This window comes from Leopardus geoffroyi, chromosome A1 (assembly GCF_018350155.1).
Source record: "Leopardus geoffroyi isolate Oge1 chromosome A1, O.geoffroyi_Oge1_pat1.0, whole genome shotgun sequence".
Taxonomy (NCBI): Eukaryota; Metazoa; Chordata; class Mammalia; order Carnivora; family Felidae; genus Leopardus; species Leopardus geoffroyi.
The window spans coordinates 147,278,149-147,304,669 of record NC_059326.1 but is presented as its reverse complement, the minus strand read 5'-3'; the positions used below and the strand labels follow the sequence as shown (position 1 = coordinate 147,304,669).

General features: G+C 35.0%; 1 protein-coding gene across 2 annotated transcripts in view; it reads left to right on the top strand.

Moving 5' to 3' along the window:
- EDIL3 (EGF like repeats and discoidin domains 3) overlaps nt 1–26,521 on the top strand; it is a 416,894-nt gene that overhangs the window by 243,648 nt on the left and 146,725 nt on the right. The gene's annotated exons all lie outside the window — the stretch shown is intronic.

The window sequence follows — 26,521 nt, the reverse complement described above, 5'->3', positions numbered from 1 at the left end:
TGTCCATTAGAACCTTAATTTTTAGTGAATTATTTCAATTGCTGTGTGATCATGTGATGAGATTTGTAGGATGATCACTTAACTTTTAGGCTCTGAAAATCTAGGGTCAATACCAGTTGACCCTACAGGCGCCTGGGTGGCTCAGTCCGTTAAGCATCCAACCTCGACTCAGGTCATGATCTCGCGGTTTGTGAGTTCGAGCCCCATGTCGGGCTTTGTGCTGACAGCTCAGAGCCCAGAGCCTGCTTAGGTTTCTATGTCTTTCTCTCTGTCTGCCCCTCCCCTGCCCGTGATCTCTCTCTCAAAAATAAATAAGCATTAAAAAATTTTTAGAAAAAAAAAACAGTTGACCCTAATATTTAATGTATATAAACAATGTATATTAAAAATCCATCTCATGAGCTTTTTGTGCAACCACAAGAGATTTTTAAAACACCAAAACAGACTTTAATTTTTGTAAATATAGCAAGAAATCAAAAAAAGCAAAAAAAAATCATTAACTCCTAGATTTATTCCAGATAAAACTGCTCTGTTTTGAAACTTTAAATGCCATGTTTTAGCAATGATTTTTGTCTCTTAAAGCATTACCTGACATAAATTTAAGATTACTTTCCTTGAAATACATAAAATTAGGAATTAATCCAGAAATCTAATAGGAAAAGGACAATTTGCCTCAAGCTGTCGCCTTTTGTGAACAATAAAAAAAAAAAAAAAAAAGAAATCAACTATGGATTGACAAAACGTTTACATTTAGGATTAATTGTATAATGTTAAATCCAAGTTATATAACATTTAAAATCTACCCGTAAATATGTAGAGATATAAATGGAAATGACCATGACTATAAATACTTGAGTATAGCTAATTATTGTAGCTTAATTTCTCACATTCTTTTTAAAAAGATGTGGAATAAATTAAAAAAAAAAAAAAAAAACCAGAACAGAATACTGTGCAAGTATATCAGTAGCCCTCAAGGAAAGAAACGATTCCAACATTACTGCAGGATGAAGTCTTTGCAATAATAAACACAAAAAATTGACTCAATGACAAAACTGAATTGGATTTTCTGTGTCTGACATGGAAGTTTCATCTTCAATCAGATGCCTCTGGGTATATTTTCCCAAATGTTGCCCAACAGTTTTGTACAGACATCTCACACTTTGAAAGTTTACCTGCTGTACCTTCAAGTGATAATCTAATAAAGGAAATATAGAAAAAATATCTGCAAAATGCTCAAATAGATCCTCTAGGATTTGCTAAATACCTCTAACAAATCAAATCAGATTCTCATTACCTGACAGCTTTGTACTTAGTTGCAAATAACTACTGAAACATCCAGTAACATCTTCTTGATTTTAAAATTATACTAACATTCCCATTATGTGCTAACCTGCACATGTCCAGGGATTAAAATTTAGTCTTGCATTTATACTCCAGGCTAAAACTCACTTTAATATTTCCTATTTCAAAGACAAAAAAAGATGAAGCCTGCAGAGATTAGGAGAGTTTGGGAAAAGGACAACTTGATTTCATCCTCATAAATTTAAAATGGTATGATTAAAAAGTATTGTATTTTTCTCAGATTGAAAATATCAATCTTTCCAAACATCACTATTCCTCCCCATATAAACATTTAAAAAGAAAAAAAAAGAAAAAAGGAAGAACCCAAATAAAGTGCATACAATAAAAAATAAAATCTATAAGGAAACCTCTAAAAAAGAAGTCATCTGATGAATTTATGGTTTGAACATGTCTAAAATGTAGTTTGTGAGCTCTTCGTTATCTTCTACACATGTTAACATGGATTATGGGGTGCTTTGGTGAAATTTTGGTTTTGAATTTTCAAAGTGAGGATGAAATGGTTATTTCATAGTGGAGAAATTTCAGGCACAAACCACAATGGTCTCTATCACATCCACCAAACAGCAGAAATAAATGCTTTTGGGGCACTTGGGTGGCTTGGTTGGTTAAGCATCTAACTCTTGATTTCGGCTAAGGTCAGGATCTCACGGCTCATGGGATTAATCCCCGCATTGGGCTCTGCACTAACAGTGCAGAACCTGCTTGGGATTCTCTCTTTCTCTCTCCTCTGACCCCTGCTTTGACTCTCTCTGTCTCTCTCTGTCTCTCTCTGTCTCTCTGTTTCTCAAACTCTAAAAAAAGAAAAGAAGTGCTTTTGTTAAGTAGGAGAAAGGAAATAACATATATGAATTTTGATATTTTGCCAAAATGTACAATTTTCCATGATTTCTTGAAATCCCAAGGGTTTCAAATAATTACAATAATGATTTTACTAGAAAGAATGGAGCTAAGTTGAGCAGTGATGCCAACAACTGGCACGACCCCAGCCACAGTTTTCCACCAAATCATAGACTTGAAAGCGATGGCTTCCAGCAGTATGTAAGACAAAGAGCCACATATATGTTTCCAATTTCATCTTCAAAGAAATCTCCTTAAACTGAAAGATAGAGGCACAACAGATCTCTTTCCTTCAGAAGGCATACTGAATTGTAAATACAATTGACACATCTTGGTAAGCTAGTTATTAAAATGCAGGTAGATGATAGCTCAGGGAAGCATTGGTAATTAAGATTCAGATTCAGGGATCACATGAAAATGGTGAAGTCGTAAGACTGAACGGGGATTGCCGAAGGAGAGAGTCAAAGTGTATAAAAGTATAAGATTGCTAAAGATAGAATTTAAGTCAGGTAAAGAAATTCTATCTGCAAAGGTACAAAAAAAATGAAATAAAAGCATAATCAGAAAAGTAGGAAGAAAAGAAAAACATGGAGAGAGCAAGGAAAAGAATGTTTCCAAAATAGGAGCTGGTCAGGGTAATGGATACTTAAGAAAAGACTTTTTAATTTGGAGTCTCAAGCCATTAATGGCCCTTAAATAATTACAGTGGGTGGTAGAAAAAGAATGCCAGATTGCACCTATTCCAGGTTGAGCAGGTGTTGAATGAGAAATAAGAGCCACAGACGCTCCTCCTAGGTTATGGTGCACTTTACTCTGAGCATATCTTAGACCCCAAAGAGCCATTAAGGTGGCTGAAGACCTAAAAATAAATTTCATAATAGTTACCTTAATAGCTTTATCTGGTCAATAATACACATTCTTTTTAGAGCTCTAAAGGGAATGGACACATAAAGTATCCAACTTAAAAATAAATTGAACTTGAGGAATATGGTTCTATAAAAAGAAGTAGAGCCAGAGCAAAGTCCGTAAATCCAATACTAAAATTCAAGGAAAACAGGAGCAGGGACAGAAAATAAACTCTTCTGACAAGAAAAATGGATAGAACTATAGTTATATAAGGAAGCCTATAAATACTCAGCACTATTATCTAACTACAAAATACCAAGAAATTGAACTGCAGCTCTTAGCTCCAAGAAACCCAAGGATATTCATGGTGGTTTGTTCAATATAAAATTCACTTTATATTTTCTCTGGTACACTCAGGCAGACACACAATTTTTTAAACATCCATAAAGTGACTACTTGGTATATAAATATTGCTTCACATCCCCTCGGCAGTAACTTAATAATGCCATTTCCTTTCCCATTAGAATTATTCGTGGATTCTGCTTTTGTGAATAGTTTTCAGTTTAACAGAATGTGAACACTTTCCAACAGAGATTAATATAAGGATGTTCTCAATCCCACCCTTTGAGGCACTTCATGGAGTTTTTAACCAAGGGTACAGGACCATGAAAGGATGGATGGATGGAGTTCAGGGTGTCTGTATCCTTTGATAGGAAAACCAAAAGGGCTACCTGAAATGTAGAATCTCCATAAATTACAAATGCAGGCAAACAGCAGATCATAATATTAACAGCACCAATGTCCTTGTGACTAATAGAAATCAGATAATTATATACCACATTGTCCTTGTTGCACATAACCGAAAAAAAATTTATATCTTTACCAATATGAAACTACAGTAGATCTACCACTAACTCTGTTATTTAATGTGTTAATAGATAAGCACATAATATTAATGTATCACCCATTTTTTAAATATTTTGATAATAACACTATGTTTCTGTATATTTCATTTTATACACTAAACAGAATTACTCTGAAAAGAGCTTCTAGTCTTCAGCAGACTAATAAAAGGGTCCGGAATATAAAAAATGTTCAGAACCCTGAGCTAATGGCTTATTGGTTTCAAAAGATATACTTTTTTCCTCTTGTATGTTAAAGATGAAACTTTTTGAAATAAAAGCTATTAAGGAGCTATTTTCACTGAATGCCCATTCCTGACCTTTCTACTGAGTTTTGATCTCTACTTCCATGTGTAAGAAAAATAGCAGAACATCATCCTGTTTTTCATTGCATTTGTCGAGGTTTTATTAGCACTGTTTTTTTTACATCTCAAAATAAGTTTACTTTTTTATAAAGCAGACACACATACAATTTAAGTGTTAATGTGTGCATTACAACATATACACAAAAATACTATTTTAAAGAATAAACAAAGATGAATAAATAACACTTTTACATTTACATCTTGTCTTACTATATACCATTTTAAATGACACAAAAATCCTATTTTGCTCTCATAATGTGTTATAATAACAGTATTTTAGAAAAAGCAGTGTCATAAGATGTGCTTCATTATTTTTAATCCTGAGTTTAACATGGAGAAAAGCAATTTACAAATCATGTCAATACTAGATTTCAATGGTGAAATCTGGGAACAAAACATCACTAAAATAAGTAGATCCCGTGGAGATAAGCCTATAGCTGCACTCCCAGAGTTATCATACTTAGTGTTCAATGTTATATGCAAATGTTTTTATGAAATTCAGCTAGTAAATTTTCTGCCCTAATGTTAATCAGATGTCCTTTTTATTCGAGTATATTTAAACAATTCTATACATTGCTCAATGCTCATCAGGATAAGTGCATGCTTAATCCTCTTTACCTATTTCACCTCCCTCCTTAGCAACCACCAGTTTGTTCTCTGTATCTGTCTGTACTTTGTGTCTCTTTTTTACTTTGTCCATTTATTTTGTTTCTTAAATTCCCCATAGAAATAAAATCATATGGCATTTGCCTTTCTCTGACTGACTTATTTCACTTAGCATTATACCTTCTAGGTCCATGTTGTTACAAATGGCAAGATCTCATTCTTTTTGTGGCTGAGTAATATTCCTGTGTGTGTGTGTGTCTGTGTGCCACACACCTACTTTTTCCATTCATCTCTCAGTGAACTCTCAGTGGACACTTAGGTTGCTTCCATATCTTGGCTATTGTAAATAATGATGCAATAAACAGGTGCATATATCTTTTTAGATTAGTGTTTTCATTTTCTTTGGGTAAACACCCAATAGTGAAGTTACTGGAATATATATATATATATATATATATATATATATATATATACACACACACATATATATATACACACATATATATATACACATATATATATATATATATATATATATATACACACACATATATATATATATATAGTTATAATTATAATTTTGATTTTTTGGGAAACATCCTTACTGTTTTCCACAGCAGCTACACCAGTTTGCATCCCAACATCACACGATGGTTCCTTTTTCTCCACATCCTCACCAACATTTGTTACTTCTTGTCTTTTTTATTTTAGCCATTCTGACAGGTGTAAAGTGATATCTCATTGTGGTTTTAATTTGTATTTTTCTGATGTTGTCGAGCATCTTTTCATGTGTTTTTGGCCATCTGTATGTCTTCTTTGGAAATCTGTCTATTCAGATCCTCTGACCATTTTTTATTGTATTATTTTGTTTATTTGGTGTTGAGTTGTGTAAATTCTTTATATATTATTGAATATATCATTTGCAAATATCTTTTCCCATTCAGTAGGTTGCCTTGTCATTTTGTTGATAGTTTCCTTCACTCTGCAGAAGCTTTTTATTTTGGTGTGGTTCCAGTAGTTTAATCTTACTGTTGTTTACCTTACCAGAGGAGACACATCTAGAAAAATGTCTCCTTGGCTGATGTCAAAGAAATTGCTGCTTGTGTTTTCTTAGAGGAAATTTAGAGGAATGGCTTAGAGGAATTTCTTAGAGGAGTGGCTTCAGGTCTTATATTTAGATCTTGAGTGAGTCTCTTTTGAGTTTATATTTGTGTACGGTGAAAGAAAGTGGTCCAGTTTCATTCTTTTGCATTTGGCTGTCCAGTTTTCCCAACACCGTTTGTTGAAAAGACTGTCTTTTTCCTCATTGTATGTTCTTCTCTCCTTTGCAGTAGATTAATTGACCATATGAGAGTGGGTTTATTTCTGGACTCTCTATTCTGTTCCATTGATCTATGTGTCGGTACCATATTGTTTTTATTACTATAGCTTTGTAGTGTGACTTGAAATCTGGGACTGTGATACCTTCAGCTTTGTTCTTTTCAACGGCTGTTCAGAGTCATTTGTGGTTCCATGCAAATTGTTGGTATTTTGACAGGGATTCCATTTAATCCGCAGATTGCTTTGGGTAGTAGTATGGACATTTTAACAGCACTGGTTCTTTCAATCTATGAACAGAGCTTTTCATTTCTTTGTGTACAGATCTTTCACCAACTTAGTTAAGCTTATTCCTAGGTATTTTATTATTTTTGGTGCAATTGTAAATGGAATTGTTTCCTTAGTTTCTCTTTCTGCTACTGCATTGTTAGTATATGGTAGTGTTGACTTTTTATTGAACCCATTCCCACTTCTCATCAGCAGTGAAGATTTGGAAAGTTTGTAACTCTGTGATATGTTACCTATGGACACTGCACTGTAGTTATAAGACAAGGAAACAGAAAGAAACTAAAGAACATCCCTCCAGGAGCTACTGTCTGAAGTTGAGCATATCCAGTCTCTCTTTTACCAGGGACTTTTCAATTTTCTTAAAATCAGCTATTATGTATGTAACAGTTTAGTTGCATATCATATACGTCAATATTATTTGTCAATAGGATATACGTAGTTGCTTTAGAAGAAGGCCACTCTGGTGTATAAGTTAACCAAAAAGTGCTAGCCATGTGAATCATAGCATCAAATACAGAGTAAATGGGGAATACTCATTACCTTAAAAAAAAAAAAAAAAAGAATGTCAGTCCGTTAGCTTAGTGATATTTTCACTAGTGTGAAACATCAGTTTCAAAGCATTAAGGTATTGTCTTAAACATAATTAAGACTACCTTTGAATTTAGTTATGTCAGAATATACTTGTACCTAGAGTTATTTTAAGCAGTATACACTTTCTAGTCTCCTACAATTCAAATGTTTACTTGATCTTCTTTCTTTAAGGAGGATAAGTTTGCACAGGTCTCTGAGTGCTAGACTGGAATAAAACAGTGAAACTGTCTGGTCATCTAATAACCTAGATTTTTTTTACAGTATGCCTGTGGCAATAGCATTATGGTAGGTGCTGAGAATACCATCAAAATCTATAATACAACCATTGATATTAGGATTTTAAATTATTGCTCTGATATACTTATCTCTGGCTTTTTGATTACAGAAAAAAAATAGACCAATTAAATTTACCTTATTAACAGTACTATATTCAGGATCATGTGTGAACCCAAACTGTAAAGAAGGTTTGTTGATTTTTGGGCTTCTGGCTTGCTTTTTCATTCTCTCTTTATTTCTGTTTCCAGGTCACATAGCCTCTCATTGCATTTTTGCTTTTCCCTATGTTTTTACTGTTTTCTTCTTTGCTTAAATGATGAATTTCACCTTATCTAATATTCCTCAATTATAACAATATTTTTACTTGAGGTAGCTTTTTTTTTAAATGAATAATAAAGAGTGCAATGGATTGTACATGAAAAGGTTACCTATAGCACCAAAAAGTAATCAGCTTATAATTGTACCTGAGAAGAAAAGCAATTCATTTAGTATATCTTAACTCTTCCTTGCATAGCAAAATACCAGCTTTTTATACACATTTAACCTTTTGAGTAGTCAGGTGGATTTTATCATAGGAGCTTAGGTGAGTTCATTCATTATACAGAGCACTTTAGAAGTCCCCACAGAGCTATTAACAGCATTCTTCTGGTGTTTGTTCTAATTGTAAAAAGTAAAACATTTTTTTCATGTACTAAGGGTAATGGCCTTGCTAGTGTGAAATTATAAAATTCATATAAAATTCATATAACATATAAAATTCCCAATAATCCATACCCAATTAAATGGATAAACCAGTAACAAGAAAAAATTTCATTTTCCCAGTCTTATATGAAGTCCGTAGGTTTTTGTATCTGATATGACCCGGAAGAAGTAATTTTGTGGTTCTGGCTTCACTGTACCAATTGTAGGACTGCCTAATTGTAGTTCATTTGGTAAGATCAGGAATATAGGAATAAGGAGTTGTTTATAAAAAAAAAACTGAAAAGATCACCTTTCAGAGAAGGATAAACAGAAACCACGTAGACTTCCTCAATTTTAACATGCATGCCATTTTGCTTAAACATATTAACATCTCTGAAATTGGGATACATCTTAAACTCGTTGGTATGTTAGTGGTACCTAAGATAATGGTACACAATGGTAAACGATAATGGGATTTTTGTGTCACTGAAATCTGTTATATTAACAGTACCATAGAAATTTGGGGAGCATGAACATTCAAAAAATTTACTGTTAGCAGGCATTTATATCTAAGCTAAGACATCCAACTAACGATTTTTGCATCCAGAGAATACAAATATGGATTAATACTAAAGCAAGTGATGCATGGATTTAGATTGTCCAAATGTTTTTCCCATGGTGAGAACTTTACCATCATTTATGTTAAAGCCATATGTGAAGAAGTCAATGTATCTGCCCCCGATACCCTACCCAAATGTGCAGATGTGTTTAGAATTATTTAAAATTAATAAAATCATTACACAGCATTTCTCTCTCCCTTTCTCCCTTTCTCTCTCTCTCTCTCTCTCTCTCTCTCTCTCTCACACACACACACACACGCTCTCTCTCTCTCTCTCTCTCTCTCTCTACCTTAATTAGAAAATACTCGTATCTATCAAGTTGTTTTAGTGAGCATCTCTATGCCACTTAGCAACAGGTGATACCACCATCCCTATAGTCCACTTGGAAAACCGTTGACATTTCACTTGTTTTGAATGACACTTCAGTGTTTCTTAGACATTATTTCTGATTAGAAAAGTAATATAGATAGATAGGTAGATAAATAGATAGATAGAAAGAAAAAACACTTGGAAAATATAAATAAATTTAACGTTTTAGTTTCTTGTCCTTCTGAAATAGAGTCCATTTAAATCCACTACAGGCAGCACAATACCAACAGCTGCACATACAGTATTTACTTATTGTTACTGTATCCTTTCTGGAGTGTGTCTTCCACGTGTGTAGTTGGCAAAATCCCTTTTCAAATCTAAAGTCTTTCAAGAAGAGTTAAGGTTTCTTCAATATATTTCCTTTCCTCATTCCTGAAATACCTGTATGGAGAAATTTGGCATTTGACAAACCAGAACAGTTGAGTGGCGAAGGTTTCTTTGAGTTTTTAATAAGAATTTGAGGGAGAGAGGGGCGCCTGGGTGGCTCAGTCAGTTAAGCATCTGACTTCGGCTCAGATCATAATATCACACTTGGTGAGTTCCAGCCCTGCGTCCGGCTCTGTGCTGACAGCTCAGGGCCTGGAGCCTGCTTCGGGTTCTGTGTCTCCTCCTCTCTCTGCCCCTTCCATGCTTATGCTCTGTCTCTCTGTCTTTCAATAATAAATAAACATTAAAAAAAAGAAAAAAAAAGAATTTGAGGAAAAGAGACGTAGATGCCTTCGTCTGTTTTGATTAGCAACAACAACAAAAATGGGAAGCAGATTATCACTTATCTAAATATAATGAACAGACCACTAGATATATTTAATCCAAATTTTAACTGCATTTTATTTTATTTTTTTTTTCAACGTTTATTTATTTTTGGGACAGAGAGAGACAGAGCATGAACGGGGGAGGGGCAGAGAGAGAGGGAGACACAGACTCGGAAACAGGCTCCAGGCTCTGAGCCATCAGCCCAGAGCCCGACGCGGGGCTCGAACCCACGGACCGCGAGATCGTGACCTGGCTGAAGTCGGACGCTTAACCGACTGCGCCACCCAGGCGCCCCGTTAACTGCATTTTAAAAAAGAAAAATATTAGAAAATTTTCTAGGATCGGTCTTACACTTTTCAACAGCATGCAAGAAAAAAGAAGTGACTATTTTGAATCATAGTCACAGCTCCTCTGCTCCCAAGAAAATAATCAAATGTATAGTTTTTGAAATTCCAGGAACTGACTAGCCAAGTAAATTGTCTACAAGGCTGCTTTTATGACTGGTTGAAATGACATTTATTTTCAGCATGCCATCTTAATCAGAAGGTATTGATAAAAGTTAAAACCTGCAAAAATCATGTTTCAGTTAATAATGAGTGTTATTAATTAGTCGTGCTGACTAGAGACACGAGTTAAAACCGAATTTTAGAATGGTTGCAAGGCATGTGGGATAAATATAATCGATTGATTTATTTTCCTCATGTTTACTTTTTAATTTGTTAGCCCAGATAATGAGTCTTGGACCCACGTTAAAGTGAATATGATAGAAAGGAGAAATGTACTGGGGAAATCCAACTTTGTGTGCCTATGAATGTTTATCTGGTGTTTGCTTATTTATTCTAAGGATTATTGTGAACCAAAAATACTAAGCTATTGGAAACAGTAGTTAACATCAACCACGGAAATAATGCTGGGTTAAGACACAAAGTTCTTGATAAACTTGATCATACTTGATCATACTTGATCATAAAGTAATGATAGGCATTTTGGGAATTATACATAAACATTTACCTTTGTATTCTAAGTTAGACTAATGTTGTGATACTCACCCAGATGCTAATTTCATGTTTGAAGATGTCAGCATTGAAAACAGTTGCTTCCACAGTTTATCCTGAGGCATTTGTTAAGTGGAGAAGAATGTCCTATGCTGTAATTGGCTTTCTTATAAGTGAAAATATAAAAGCAGTTCTTAAATGGTGGCAATAAAACAAATAGTGAGAGAGAGAGAGAGGAAAAATAAAGCTCTAGAAGTCCTTGAGGTAGGCATTTTGCCCTAGTCCTTCCCTGTGGATAAAGTTATAAAATGATGCTAACTTTAAATTAGTTTCTACTATGCTGTTCTTAGTTGTAGAATCACTTTGAACCTAAAAAGACTAAGGCAGGAAATATTATGCCTCTGCCTTGCACAGAACTCAACATACATTTGTTAAATGTTGAATGAATAACAGTCTGTGTTGAACCTTCAGTCCACAAGTCATGACAGAAACAACAATGAAGTACACAGAGTGAGTTAGGTCACTACTACATATCTCTATAAACATGATGGCCAAGTGACCCGCTCACCATTTTTCATCACTTCTCTAAGCTGCTTAAGGCATGTGCAGCAAACAGAATGTCCCAGCACATCGTATCACAATGTTTATTGTGAACCTTTGGCAATAGATACATGTGAGGCCAAATCCTCACTCTGTGACTTTAAAGAAGTTACTTAACCTTTCTGAGCCTCAGTTGCCTCAGTTAAAATTGGGAATGAAGTTACTATTCATTGGGTTATTTTCAAGACTGCAATGTCTGACATATTTTTCTTTATAATATATATGTGTTTCGTTTTTATTCTTCAGTAGTGTCTGTGAGAGAAAAAAGATCTCTACCTTTGGAAGGGGAGCAGAAAAGAATGAAATGTTCATCTAGAGGGAATTGCAGTGTTTAAATATTACTTCTCTTAGTTGTTAGAAGACTATTGGAAGTGGAAAACAGGTAATGAGCTTGAAGTAGTAATGAGTAAAATGCAGCAAGAGTTTGCATTGCTGGATAGGGAATCACTCTACAGAGGGAGACTCAGTTCATGAACCTCAGATGAATTAACCAAATGTATATTAGGAGCCCCTTTTACTAGCAGGCACTATGGAAGGTTCAGGGAATATATAGTCCAACAGACGGGACCTAATAACCCTTGTCCAACCTTGGAAGAATTTCCAATCTAATGTGGAAGAAATATTAATAAATTCATAAATATATGATGAAGTATAATTAAATGCTAAGTTCTATCTGTGATGTAGGTGTGCTTACAGTCTTTTTGGAACCCAGAATTGGTACAGTTAATTCAACTTGTGGAAAAGGAGGGACAGGGAAGAAAATGACAGGGACATGAGCTGCAAAAATATTTCATATGGCTCCATCTAAGTAAAATTTCATCTAAGATAAATTTTAAACAGCCAGGAGGATGGCCTTTATTTTTTTGAGCAACATGGATCCACTGAAAGAAAATGTAATCAGAAGAGTGAAATGGTCAGATTTTCAGAAAGTTTATTTGGAATTCAATGTGTAGGATCAAAGAGGGAGCCTCAGTCAAGTAGAAGGCAGGTGTATAGACAGTGAGATCCTTAGCTATGGCAATACACTGAATGAGAAAAGACACATATGAGAATTACTTAAGCAATGAAATTAGCCACAGGATTTAATAGCTAATATAATAAATAACATTTAAACACCTATTTACAGTTTGATTTTAAAATATCAATTTGTGAGGGTGTTGGGTGGCTCAGTCAGTTAAGCCTCCAGCTTCTTGGTTTCAGCTCACATTATGGCCTCATGGTTCATGAGTTTGAGCCCCGTGTCAGGCTCTGTGCTGTCAGCATAGAGATTCTCTCTCTTGGGATCCTCCTTCCCCGCCCCACCCCCTCTGCCCCTCCCCTGATCACTCTCTCTCTCTTTCTCAAAATAAATAACATATAAACATGTGTGTGTGTGTGTGTGTTTATTGTGTTGTTTTGAAGCATTTTCCAGACAGAAACTTCTGAAACAACCTGCCAGTGTTTTAAGTTCTCACTTTTTGCAACCATTAAGACAGGCAATAATGAAGCAAGAAAGTTGGAGGATTAGACCCATACTCCCAAGCGCTGCTCAGTGCACATACAGAGTGTAATGACTAGGGTAATGCCACCTTTCTAATCCAATGTGTACTTCAGACTCTAGCACAATGTCGTTCTAAGTTATTAAGGCAGTTTGATATACTCATGAGACTCTAGTCTTATCTCCGCTTTCTCTGTCACTTGTTGGTACATGCTGAATGAAGACTGGCAATCTTTCTACTAAAATTCAGACCTTTTAGTGGGGTGCCTGGGTGGCTCAGTCAGTTAAGCATCTGACTCTTGATTTCAGCTCAAGTCATGATCTCATGGTTATGGGATGGAGTCTCATGCCAGGCTCTGCGCTGATGGTGCGGAGCCTGCTTGGGATTCTCTTTCTACATCTCTTGCTGCCCTTACCCGTCTTGTGTTCTCTCTCAATAAATAAATAAATGAATAAACTTTAAAAATGAGTAAACTTTAAAAATAAATAAATTAATTAAATTCAGAACCCTTAGGAATACAGTTATTTGTTATTAACATTATTCTTCTAATATAATTTTTACTAATATATGTTTATATATTTTTAACTTAGTGCTTACTCGATTTAACCCTTAACATCTTTCAGAGTATGAAATCAAACTTCAAAAAGATCACATTTGTGACATTTCTCTATGACAAAGGACCATATGTAAATAACTGACCCTCTAGTTTCATGTGGCCAAATTATCTTTGTTTTGTAATTCTACTGATTTATCTTCAGTAGGAAAAAAATTTCCCTGTTCTATTTAAGAGGGTATTTGGCTATCTCCAAGAAAAAAACAGTAGAGAAAAGAGTCAAGAATTTTTAATACTACTTATCCCTGAAAGTGGAATTTCTAGTCACGAATAAGTAATTAGGAATGAGAAAGAAAAGCATAGTGTTTCTTAGATGCTTCCATGCAATGACGTCTGGGTGATCTGAGAGAGTAAAAAACAGAACCCTGAACTCCAGTGTTACATTAACAGCCATTGTAATAAAGATAAGATATTTAAAGAAGTATTTTATCAAGCTTCTTTCTATTCCCTTTCAACCAGTGGTGAGCTTAGAATTAGGCATTACTGAGGTTGATGGCTTGAGGAAAAGGAAACTGCAAAAGAAGAGAATCACTCATTCAGGGATTTTAAGTGTATATTTGCTGCCCTGCCGACTTCTGTACCAAAATGTAAGCTTCACTTCTTTATATGGAACAAATAAGCCAGAATGTTTTATGGCATCATCTGAAGTATTTTATCATGTGCTTTTGACAACCCCTGTGCCAAGATGTACATTTCCTGAATTTATCATACATTTCTTTTCTTTTTTCTGAAACTGTCTCTTCATTTTACTTTTTTATATGACACTTCATAAGAAACCAGTATTCATGTGTGGTTTTCTTATATCTCAAAATCAGATCATGAAAAGAGTTAGCTGGGTGCTAAGGGCATTTAATGAGCTGTTTTGTTTTCTTTTGTTTTAATACATCCCCTTTATGTCCTTGGAAATCCGAAACAATGAATATTAACTTTCTCTTCACGTTGTTTAGAAAAATAAGTCATGATGAAACAGAAGAGCTTATGCTGAAGCTATGAGAACCAGGTAGTACTCAATTTGGGGGGAAATGGTGTGTTACTTTACTGTCAGTTATGGACTCAAGGAAATGAAATATCTTTGATTACTGAAACAAAACTGCCACCAGCTAAAACTCCATCTCCATCTAGCTTAAAGGTAGGATTACTTGGATATTAGATTGGGCAAGAAACTTGATTAGAAAGGCGCCTTTCAGAGTTGTAATCTGGTTTATCAAACTGTTAATATGAGATTTTTCCATAGGAGATCCCCATTTTGTACCACAATGAATAAAAGTGCCTGCCAGACACAGACCTATTTTAAAAAGAGATTATTTAATTAGTTATTTTTATTTCCAGCAAGTCTGGCAATATACTGTGGGGAATCACTTAGTTTTCATTCTTTACAAGAAGCTATAGTTTATATTTCCCCCAGGCAGAGATTTATCTGACAATTTGAATGTCTTGACGACAGAAATATCTGATGATGAATATGATATTAAGGAGATGCCAAGTGACATAGCATTTTGAATCATTTTCAGTAACTGCCCATGATTAATAATTGTGCTCCTGTATGTATTTTAATTTTTATTACAGGACGTTTGCATGGGAAATGGGAGTAGATGTTCTACTCTTATTTCTCATATAAGAAGTAAATGCATGTAAAACCTGGCTGTACCAGCAACAGATGTTGAAACCTCGGGTCTCCAAATAGTCACAGTGAAAGTCAACTCCCCCCTTCCATGACTTTTAACTCTCACTTTTGCTTTATAACAGTAAAATAACAATAACAACAACGTAAGAACTACCATTCACTAAGGGCATATTGATTGCCATATAATTTACTATGTGCTTACCCTATATTGTTTCCAATTTATGGAACAAACCTAAGGTGGGTGGTGTTTTTCTCCTTGTAATACAATTAACTCACAGTTTCCATACTTTGCTGTATATTGGTATCACTCAGATTTGTTAAAAATACAGATATCAGGAACTACATTTTCTTTCATACCCTTAACCAAAAGTGCCATGAAGAGCTGTCTTGATGAACTGCTATAATAGAACATTTTTCCAAGACTTAATTAAGTCACTTCATGTACATCACGAGTCAGCAGTATGTTACACTTACTTTTACCTTGATTATTTCCCAAGCAAATTACTTACATTTGTGAAATGCATGATCTTATGAAATTGTACACCTTTAAATCTATTAATACAAAACAAGTGTTTCTATTTCCTTCTCAATCTTTACAGTTTTAGTTTAGCTGAGCAGATAACTTTTGAAAGTATGAAGGCACCAAATATATGTATTACCATAACCCCCTGCCTGAGCAATTTATAGTTCACATAGTCATTTATCTTTTCTGTAGTTAAAGAGAATTTGGGTAATTGAAGAATACTGTTCAGGTAATGAAATATTTTCTTACTAATGTAAGGTAATATATATATGTGCTTTATAACAAAATCATATATATATATATATATGTATATATATATATATATATATATATATATATATATATATATATACCTGATTATATTTTTATACAATTTATCATTCTGTATATTAAAAATGGTAGTTATATACTGCTGTATCCTGAAGACCTTTAAATTATAAAATAACTGCTTTTACTGTTTTTTGAAGCATAGGAGGGATTCCTCAGAAAAACAAGTCACTGTTTTCTTTATTTGTACTGGCTTTTTAGAAATGATGGTAATTCTTCTATCCCTCTTTTGGGTTAATTACTTTGCATTATTTTATGTGTGTGATTTGATGGCCCTTACCTGATCCCTAACTAATCCTATAAATATATATACTAGGGTGGTGAGATATCCAACATAATAAGGTGGAAGCTTCTAAAAAACATAGTCTTTTAAATAATTTCAAAATTAGAGAAACAGTAAATTGTCTTTTAATTAAAAGCTTAACAAAAAGCATGAAACTCTAGTTTTTGCTAATTTTTTTCAAAATTACAACTTCCTAATGAGCAGTCACAGGATTATTTGTAGTTTAAAACTTTATATTTGTCATACATTTTAATATAAGTTTATAGGAGCATATTTATTTACTTAATCTTAGCTTGAACTACATAACAGTAATGTTTCCTATTGGTATATATCAGAAAATAGCAATTTATCCAATAATGGGTATTTTGTTAAACACAGCTAATATTCTGTGCTCATTTCAGTAGCTGAAGTTTTAAATCCAGATTTAAGATTTTTAAATACCTCTGCTTCTTTGAAATGTACATATGCATTATTAGGTAGCTCTGATACAAAATTTAGAAGTTATTTTTTCTACAAACATTTCCAGCAAAAAATGAGCATTTAACCTGGACAATGCATAATATCAGGGTCTACTTTATTGTTACATATAATAAAGTTGGAAAGAAGCAAATATTAAATTTTCTATTTTAATAGGCTGGCCCATATTCATTACATTATAAAACAGAACTAGTATGAATCTCTATTGAATAAGAGATAATGTATGAAAAGCTGGCTTAGTTTTTACAGGTTTGTCATAAAATTGTTAAATTCTCCTAGAATATTCTTTCTATAAGATTCATAAAGCATCCTTTGTCTTAATATCTTTACATTTGCTCTGTTTAAAATTCTATGTTGAATTTTCCCTTACAGAACCACGGAAGCAATTGCAAATACTATATGCAAAGCCTTTGTGTTTCTTTATCATCTAGGAATGTTTAGTTAGGAAATGCATTTATCAAGAATTCATCTTCTGTCTTAGCTCTATACTGGAATTTTTAGTTCCCTTCTACAACTCCCATACTTCTCTGACTATATGGGTATTATCTATTTATTTTCTATATGAGAAACATTTCTTCATACTTTTAGGAGTGAATACATAATGTAGAAGTCTCTAGGATTCAAATAAACAAATCACCTACTACACACTTTCTAGCTTCTCTGTGCTCTCTATCCTTTGTTCTGCCTACTTTCCAAAGTGTTCTGGCATTAGAGGGGGATCATTATGACATATCTTGCCATCTGCAGTGGCTTCCCTTTTAAACTCGTGGATTTCTTTTGACCTCTGCAACACTAAGACTTCATACTTGACCTGAGATAGCATCCAGTGTGAAGAAAAACACAACCACATGGCACAGGAAAAAATGGCTAGATAGCTGATCATTGGATTTGGGACTATGATTTATCAGTCAAATAAAAATCAGTGGTTGGCATGCCAAGAATATTGCTTTATAACAATACATCTGAGGCAGTGCCCTGCGGTATTTATCCTGACATGCATTCACCAACAAAATCTTAAAAGATGTAAATAACTTAAAAGCATGGGAATATGCCCTCTGCATAGCAGTGTTTGAGTATTTACAATTGGTATTCAACTCAAGTTTCTTGAAGCAACAGAATCCTACCTTTAGCATTTTACCTTGGCATTTATACCCCTTTTTAGCTCTTTCTTGTGCAGATGTATGTTTTGTCAGAAGGCAAGAATAGGTATACATCTGCAGGTTTTTGAATTGCAGGCTTTTGACTATACAGACAAATGTTTCATCAAACCATGTTGTTATCTTCGTAGTTGGTAGAAGATGGATTGTTCAGTTTAAGTAGAAGCCTAAGAACAAGTTACTGAAATCTTGCCTGGCTGCAAAAGTGCATTCAGCACTTCAAAAGCCCATATGTTTTTCTCATTTGAAAGAATGCTTCTTAAGCAAACTAAAACACATTCTTCTACTTGCTGCAGCAACATTGTTTACTGTAATAGGATGATAATCTTACTAGATTTTGTTGACTTTTGTGAACCATCTCAATACAAATTTTGACCTTTGAGTATTAAAGCCCATAGGCCCTGCTATTTAAACAACAACATCATTCTGCATCAATATTCTAAAAAAAACTGACTTTCCTATTATAATTTAGTTTATTCATGGTTTTAATTTTTCCTCAATTCAAAACAATTAATTTAAGCTGATAATATATCATAATTGACTTGAGATAACACAGCGTGAAGAAACGCATAACCATATTTTACAAGAAAATAGCGAGATGGCTGATAATTGAATCTGTAACCTTACGAATGCTGGCTTTTATTTCAAACATGATCTTTCCCCTACTTGCAAAAGCTGATTCTTATATATTTTCAAGTTACCCCAGCATACCAAGAAAGTCTTTCTGATTTTAACACACACCCAGTATGTTGAATCTTCAGAGTGATAATATCTACATTCAGAAAATTAATTCAGGGGCGCCTGGGTGGCGCAGTCGGTTAAGCGTCCGACTTCAGCCAGGTCACGATCTCGCGGTCCGTGAGTTCGAGCCCCGCGTCGGGCTCTGGGCTGATGGCTCAGAGCCTGGAGCCTGTTTCCGATTCTGTGTCTCCCTCTCTCTCTGCCCCTCCCCCGTTCATGCTCTGTCTCTCTCTGTCCCAAAAATAAATAAACGTTGAAAAAAAAAAAAAATTAATTCAATTTCAAGGAAGAAGAGAAGCAATTCCAAAAAGCAATGATTTGTTTTAATTTACTTTAACCCATGATGACAGAGAGCTGGCAGTTTGTATGGCACTGTGCTAAGTGCTTTGGAAACATAAATAATGCAAAAAGCATGGTTTCTACCTTTACAAAGTATATTATCTAAGAGAAAAAAAATGTGCACAAATAGTTGTTGCTTATCATTTAACCTGGAAACCTCTGAGCTTTCCAACGTGGAAAACAATAGAATACAGTTTCTGTAGAATGGGGAAAATTCTTTAGTGGCCACATATCACAGAATCATCTTCAAGACTGCAACGCAACAAAATGAACTTTTCTCTAACGTGCACATACATTTATGTGTCATCCAAATAAGCATAACTAATTCTTGAGAACTATTTTTATGACTTTGAAATTACTAGTTCTTCTAATCAGTGTTACTATGGTCACATGTGAAATTTATGCCCTGATACAAAGAAGCAATATTTAGGTGTGGAGAGAAACAAACATCACCAAATGGGATCTCCATTCTAAGTTCTTTTAAGGTGATTACTTCCAGTGCTGTGACCAGAAGCTGACACTCGAGGTCAGGGAGAGGGTGCTCATGGGAATTTGTGAATGACCGAGTGGAGGGAAGGCTATGTTGTGCATATGCACATTTCCACACTGTGTCCAGGGAGCTCCTTTGCCACCTCTCACTGTCTCCTACATCCAAACCAGTGCATGCAAGCCCCATCCCTGAGAGCAACCTTTCTTATACTTCCTGTCTTCATTCCCTTTCTTGCCTTCGGATGCCACCCCCAATACCAGAAAAATGATAGCCTGAGAGAAATTAGAGCAAATGTGTGGGCGGTTAGGTAACAAGTCTCACCGGAAAAAAGAAAAAAATCTTCAGGGTTCCTTTTAACCTCCAGGCCACACAGCGTGAGGAATAGTGGCCTTGACCTCTCCCTCACCAATTCAGAGCCTGACCTTAAGACAGCTCTAAAATAAAAGAAACGCTAGGAATAAAGGAAAGGCCGTGGTCCAGGGGGCACAGAAGGAGGTTAATGCTTGAATCAGCATTAGTTTCTGCAGTTTTGGAGATGATCAGTAATCCATTCGCTAGTGCTTGTGTTCAGCACAATTATCGTGCTATGCTAAGCACAGCAGAGGACTCACTCCTATGAGATGAGATGCTCAGAGAAAGAGAAGACTAGAGACGTTTAAAGGAGATTTGTTTCTAACGTGGCTTTAATTTGAAATCCTTTTCATTCTGAAGATGTCTGGATATTGAGATAGAGCAAATGAAAGTGGTGCATTCCTGTTACAGATTCAGCCGCATCTCTCTTATTTGAAAGGCTTAATCAGCACACTCAGGAACAAGATGTGAGACATCTTGAGGCACTGCTTACTTGTCAGCTGCAAGATCAATAAAATGCAGACACCATTCTTTGCCACACTCCAGAGAATGAGTTTGCAGAGTGAGAAGGACTTCACTTCGAAACCATTTTATTCACACCGACTTGGCAAAGGCAGGGAAGTTGCCCTAGGGAGGGCACCTGAGGCTTGGCCCTGGCTGGCCCAGCTGTTCTTGCTCAACCTGCCAGGTGACATTACTCATTGGTGCAGAGTTAGTCTGAACAGCCCAGCTCAGGTCAGAAGGCATTTGCAGGCCACTCAGGCAATTCAGGGAAAGCAGTTGTTGTAACTGACCATGTAAATGATGTCTAAAAGCCTCTGGTAATCGATGTTGCTTGGACTCATTAATTTAGGATTGTTGTTGAACCTGACAAAAGTAAGCACGATACTAAAGATGCGCAAACGCAGATCTAGCAGCCAGCAAATACAGACTACCTTATTCTGCTACCATAATTGCCACTGATCAAATTGCCACTAGGCCCACCTTAGGGATAACGGTGGACAATTTTTAGAAATACTTGGTAGCTGTTGTGTGGCAACTGGTTGAAAGAGAAGTAATTCGCTTGACTGTCAGTCCATGTTTTTCATTAGTAAAGAAGTGTTCTTCTTTCCTCAGCATACAAACAATTTCCAAAGGAGGCCTCTGTATCTGTGTACTCTTGAGAGAATAGGTGAAAATAATTTTTAATTTAAAAATGAATTACACAAATAAAATGTTACAATATTACCTGTCATTTTTGTAGTTTATCTTTCATGTTTATTTTTTAAAAAATAGCTCCCTCTGCAAATATTTATTGTCTGATAAAATCAAGGCTTACTGGGGTGCCTGGGTGGCTCAGTTGATTGAACGTCTGACTTCGGATCAGGTCATGATCTCACGTTTCTTAAGTTCCAGCCCTGCATTAGGCTCTCTGCTGTCAGTGTAGATCATCGGACCCTCTCTCTCTGAGCCTCCCCCACTCGTGCTCCCTCCCTATCTCATAAATAAATAAATTTAAAAAAAATTTTTTTAAAAAAAGATCAAAGTTTACTGCTGGATGCCATGAGGGATATAATCCCTATTTGCAGAGGGGCTCACTGTTTTGTGGGACAACAGATGTACGCACACAATACATGTGAATGAGTAGGGGGTAGGTAGTTCTGAGTATGGCTTGAGCACTGAGGCAGATTTTCTCTTTTCAATCCTGTCCTTGCAGCCTGATTGATGTGGCTGCAGCTCAGTAGGGTCTGCATGACAGCAGCAGGTGGGACAAAAGAAGGTCCTCCCAAGTTAAATCCAACAGCAAGAGTAATATTTGACAAAATTTTCAGGGAAAGATAGGATTCAACAGTGTTATTTGTGAAATATGGGAATCCCAACTAAAGGGGAAACTGTCTATGCTGTCTGGCATCTTTGAACATACTGCATTTCTCTCCTCCACCGGACATTTCATTATTACTAGGTCTGCCCAACTTTACCTTCTAAATATTCTTTGAACCCTTCCTCTTCTTCATCCCTCTTTCAGATCTGCATCATTTTGCATTTCTACAATTGTAGTAGCCTGCTATTCGGCCATAATTTTTCCCCTCTTAAACCTACCTTCTGTGGTATAGCAGAAATGATTGGTATTAAATGAAAATATGACCATAGTTAGAATCCTTCAAAAAATCCAAGCAAGTTCTCTCAGCAAGTTCTGGTCTGTCTACACTTCATCTCTTGACCATCCCCACCCCAATCCATCTTGGTCTAGTGGTACTGAAATGCCTCTGCTTCTCTAATCATACCAAGCTGGTTCCTGTCTCTGTGTCTTCCCTTCTTTCTTTCTTCACTCTGCTAGCTCCCACTCTTTTCCTGGAGAGCCTTCCGTGAGCCCCAAGTGGTTTATGATTACTTCTTCCTATGTCCCATTGAATTCTGTGCATCCACTATCACAGATACCATATTAAAATGTGTTTGTTGTTGTTTTTAATTTCTGTGTGTGTCTCTTCCAGTGGACTAAAAGCTCCTTGAGGAAACCAGTGCAACAAACTTACTACAGTAGCTAGCTCCTGCTTCTCACTCACCCGGAGATCAGATTTAGTGACACCTCTTGAAAGGCCATCTCTGATCACCCAACACACCTCCACTTGCCTCACCCATCTTTTTTCTTTACTTATCATTTCGTAGTATTTTCTTGTTTATTCAGTAATTGTTTATAGTTTTTCTCCCCACTAGCATATGAACTCTTTGAGACCTGAGACCTTCTCTGCTTTGTTTATCCTGGTATTTCCACTGCCTAGAAAAGTCCCTAATACATAGGATGCCTTTAATAAATACGCAGTTTTCAAAACCGAATTAAATGGAGGATTGATGGATGGATGGGCACATAGTAAGAGGTCAATAAATTAGCTGGAAGTGAATTAGCCTATCCCTATTAGATAACCAAATTAAATGAATAGAGGATTGATGGATGGTTGGGCACATAGTAAGAGGTCAATAAATTAGTTGGAAGTGAATTAGCCTATCCCTATTAGATAAGCAGTTCATAGGCCAATAATGGTAGTAGGTGAATTTTTTAACACCTATGGGGCATAAACCACCATGAAAACCTCAATATTTACTTCCGTGGCTCTCTGCCATAAACTGTCATCCATTGTTTTAATGTATCCCAATTTAGGAAAGCTCTGTCTTATCCTGAATGTCACTAGTGATTCTCTACATGTTATCTTGATGTTAATTGTCCTATCCTGTCTCCTGGTATAAGTACACACACACCCCATATAAAATAACAGCAGAAGAAAAAGATCCAGAATTAACCTTTGAAGAATTACTTAACTCTTCACTTGCTCTTCAGTTGCTATTATTTTATGGGCAAAGAATCGGCTTCAGTTTCAGACTCATCTGGAATTGAAGTTCATCTGGAAGCTTAACTTCCCTTCACAAAGGTTTTCTCATTTATGAAATAAGCGTGTTAACCTTTTTTCTTTGAAGTACCATTTTGCTGATGTGAGAAAATACATGTGAATGCTCTTTTTGAACTTCAGAATGCGTATCTAGTATTATGTTGTTCATCAATTATTATTTCATATTTGTTCTCTATTTGTTGATAGTGATGATGATATGTATCTCCATATTAACTTTATTTTGAGCATCTTATTGTTCACTGCTTAAGGTCACTTAATCTTAGGTGTATAATCATTTGCATTCTGAATTGCAACTCCTTCATTAGTTTTTGTAACTGCTGAATTTAATAGGACATTGGGGAAGTGGATAGCACAGGCAAAAGGAAATTGGATTTTGAACTTTTTTATGATGACGACATCCATTTGATTGTGATCCAAATGATTAGCTAGTGAAGAAGAGCTACTGTTGTGACAACTTTCGGTGTGAAATAAAGTATATGCCATGGATTTGCTTACGAGTTTACTTTGTGGAAAAACATAGCCCCCAGTACCAACATGCATCACCTATTGACTAAACTCAGTGTATGTACAAACCACCACGGGCACCTAAGGGTGCAACACTGTGTGGGACCCAGTGTCTGCCCCAGAGAAGCTAAAAGTCCAGGATCACCTCAGTAGGATGCTCTAAAGAGAAACATGCAAGTGACATTCTTTTTAAACAATTTTTAGTTATAGAAGAAAAGCACTTCTCACAGCTGGTGAATCACAGTGTCACCATAACCCCAATTTTTAAAACAAGAAAAACTGAGGACCACTAGACAGTAAGGAAGTAAGCTGGCACTTGAAGGATGCATGCTTCATTCAAGAACCCCACACATACTCATGTTTCCTCTGGTGTGCTTTATTGATTTGCAACATACAGTATGCAAGCAAACATTATAAAAACTATTTTCTTAAAAGTGTGGAGTTGAGGGGCGCCTGGGTGGCTCAGGCAGTTGAGCTTCCGACTTCGGCTCAGGTCATGATCTCACGGTCTGTGAGTTTGAGCCCCGCATTGGGCTCTGTGCTGACAGCTCAGAGCCTGGAGCCTGCTTCAGATTCTGTGTCTTCCTCTTTCTGACCCTCCCCCATTCATGCTCTGTCTCTCTCTGTCTTAAAAATAAATAAACATTTAAAAAAATTTTAACAAAAATAAATAAATAAATAAATAAATAAATAAATAAAAGTGTGGAGTTGAAGACTGAGAAAAGAAATACCAATAAATTTGGCATCACAGCAGTGGGAAAGCTCATGTAAAAATGTTTTATAAGCTGTAAAGCCCTATAAAGATATAACACGTCACTTTATATTTTTTTACTGTGTTTTGTTTGAATGTATGTATAGTGAGGGCATAACTAAGATCGGGATCCTTACGCCAGAGTAAAAAATGATATACATATAGGTATATAGACACAAATATATATATATTTTTTAATTGTTCATGGATATTTGACTTATCTGATAATATAACAGTGTTTGCTGACATGTTAATTAGTAAGTGGAAGTTGGTAGGTTAAGAGTATCAGTGAAGTAGACTTACTGAATAGTGTGGTTTGAGGTCTAATCTCTCCCTTTTAAAATGGTTACAGATTTGGCGAGAATGTCCAATTCAACATAAGGGTTTTAGAAGTACCCAACTAAATGGTGTAGAGTTTTTTCTAAGGCCATCATGGAGTTTAATTATATATTAAATTAAATTAAATTAAATTAAAGCTGGCTCTTTCACTCTGCTGTTCTACCAACTGGCCTATAGTCTCCTATTTACTGACTTGTAAATGGTCTCCTTGCCTGTGGCATTTTCCCATCCAAATGTTGCACAAATTCAAGACAAGGATGCTCGAGATTCCTTTCATGGCAATATCCTTAAAAAGCCAGCCTCCTGCAATTGTCTAAAATCAAAGTATCATCATGAAAGTCTCCTAGTGCTTTTATGAAGTCTGGAAAGATTTTGAAGTTTAAAGTGGAAAGCAAAACAAGAATCCAAAGGTTCAACATCTGAGGTTTTGAGGTTAGTTTCTCTGGAATGTGAAAATCAGATTATTACCTCTCCCAATATTGCAATTCTAAAAATGAATGGCTTCTTAATTGAATGACTTCAAAGTGATACAGTACGTCTACCTAAAAGTATATAATTTATCAGTTGTCAATAACCAAGGTGCAATTTTTGTTGTATTAATGCCATCTTTACTGATAAAGTCTGATTAAGATCATTACTTTTCCACATATTTTCATCCATTTTATAAAAAGCATCCCAAGGTTTTAAAGCCATTGGAGAAATGTTAGTAGGTAATGTGCTTGAGCTACCTATTCCCTGAATATGGAATACAAAGGAGAAACATGTTTATGATTAATGAAAAAATGGTTACCAATGAGAAACATCTTTTTAATTTTTTAAGATAAATAAAATTAACTTTTATACTGCAGCTGCAAAATTATTTCTTTTATATTCTAAGTGTCAACATTTAATTAGTGACAAGTATTGGGCTTCAATAGTTATTAAAATCCAGAATATGCTTGGTGACAATCACTGATCAAGTTGGCTTATATATACTGATAAGTAATGTCAGTGTACTCCTTTCATCTTTTCAGGAATTCTTATCAATCAGCATAGTATATTTTATAATGAAATTATCATGTTTATTGTACAAATCTAACTTGACAAAATGTTGAGTATAATGTATAACCTAGATTAAGAGAAGTATCATAATAGTACTTATTCTGAATTTTCAAACCTTAATAAATTTAGTTTGTAGTGAAATTTATGAAATAAGAAATTCATATATATACTTTTCGGGTAGATTTGCCATTTGATATCCAAGAACGTATTATTTGAATTGCATTATGCTTAATGTTAGAATTTAAAATTTTTATTAAGAAATTTTTCTTAAGTTTCCAAGATAACAAATTTAAATAAAATAAAATTAAAATGTTAGTACAAAACACCTATATGTTTAGCTATGAATTTTGAATTTAAAATATTAGAAATATAAATATTTTAACATCTTAATTTACTTATTGGTGTATGTAAGTTATGTATAATTCAGAGAATTTACCTACTTAACTTCATAAAAATAATTTGTCTACATGTTTCTATTGTAACATATTTCAAGTTATTATTAAAAGTTGACATATTTACATGTTGCCATTTTTGTTGGAAGCATATCTGATGATGTTTATAAAAATTAAAGTTAAAAAAATTTATAGTGGTGGGAAATGTAAAGTCAGTATAAAAATGATTTTGACACAAAACTCAGATATAGGCTAGTCAAGAAACAATGGATCAAAGATATTTATTGAGGGCTTGCGATT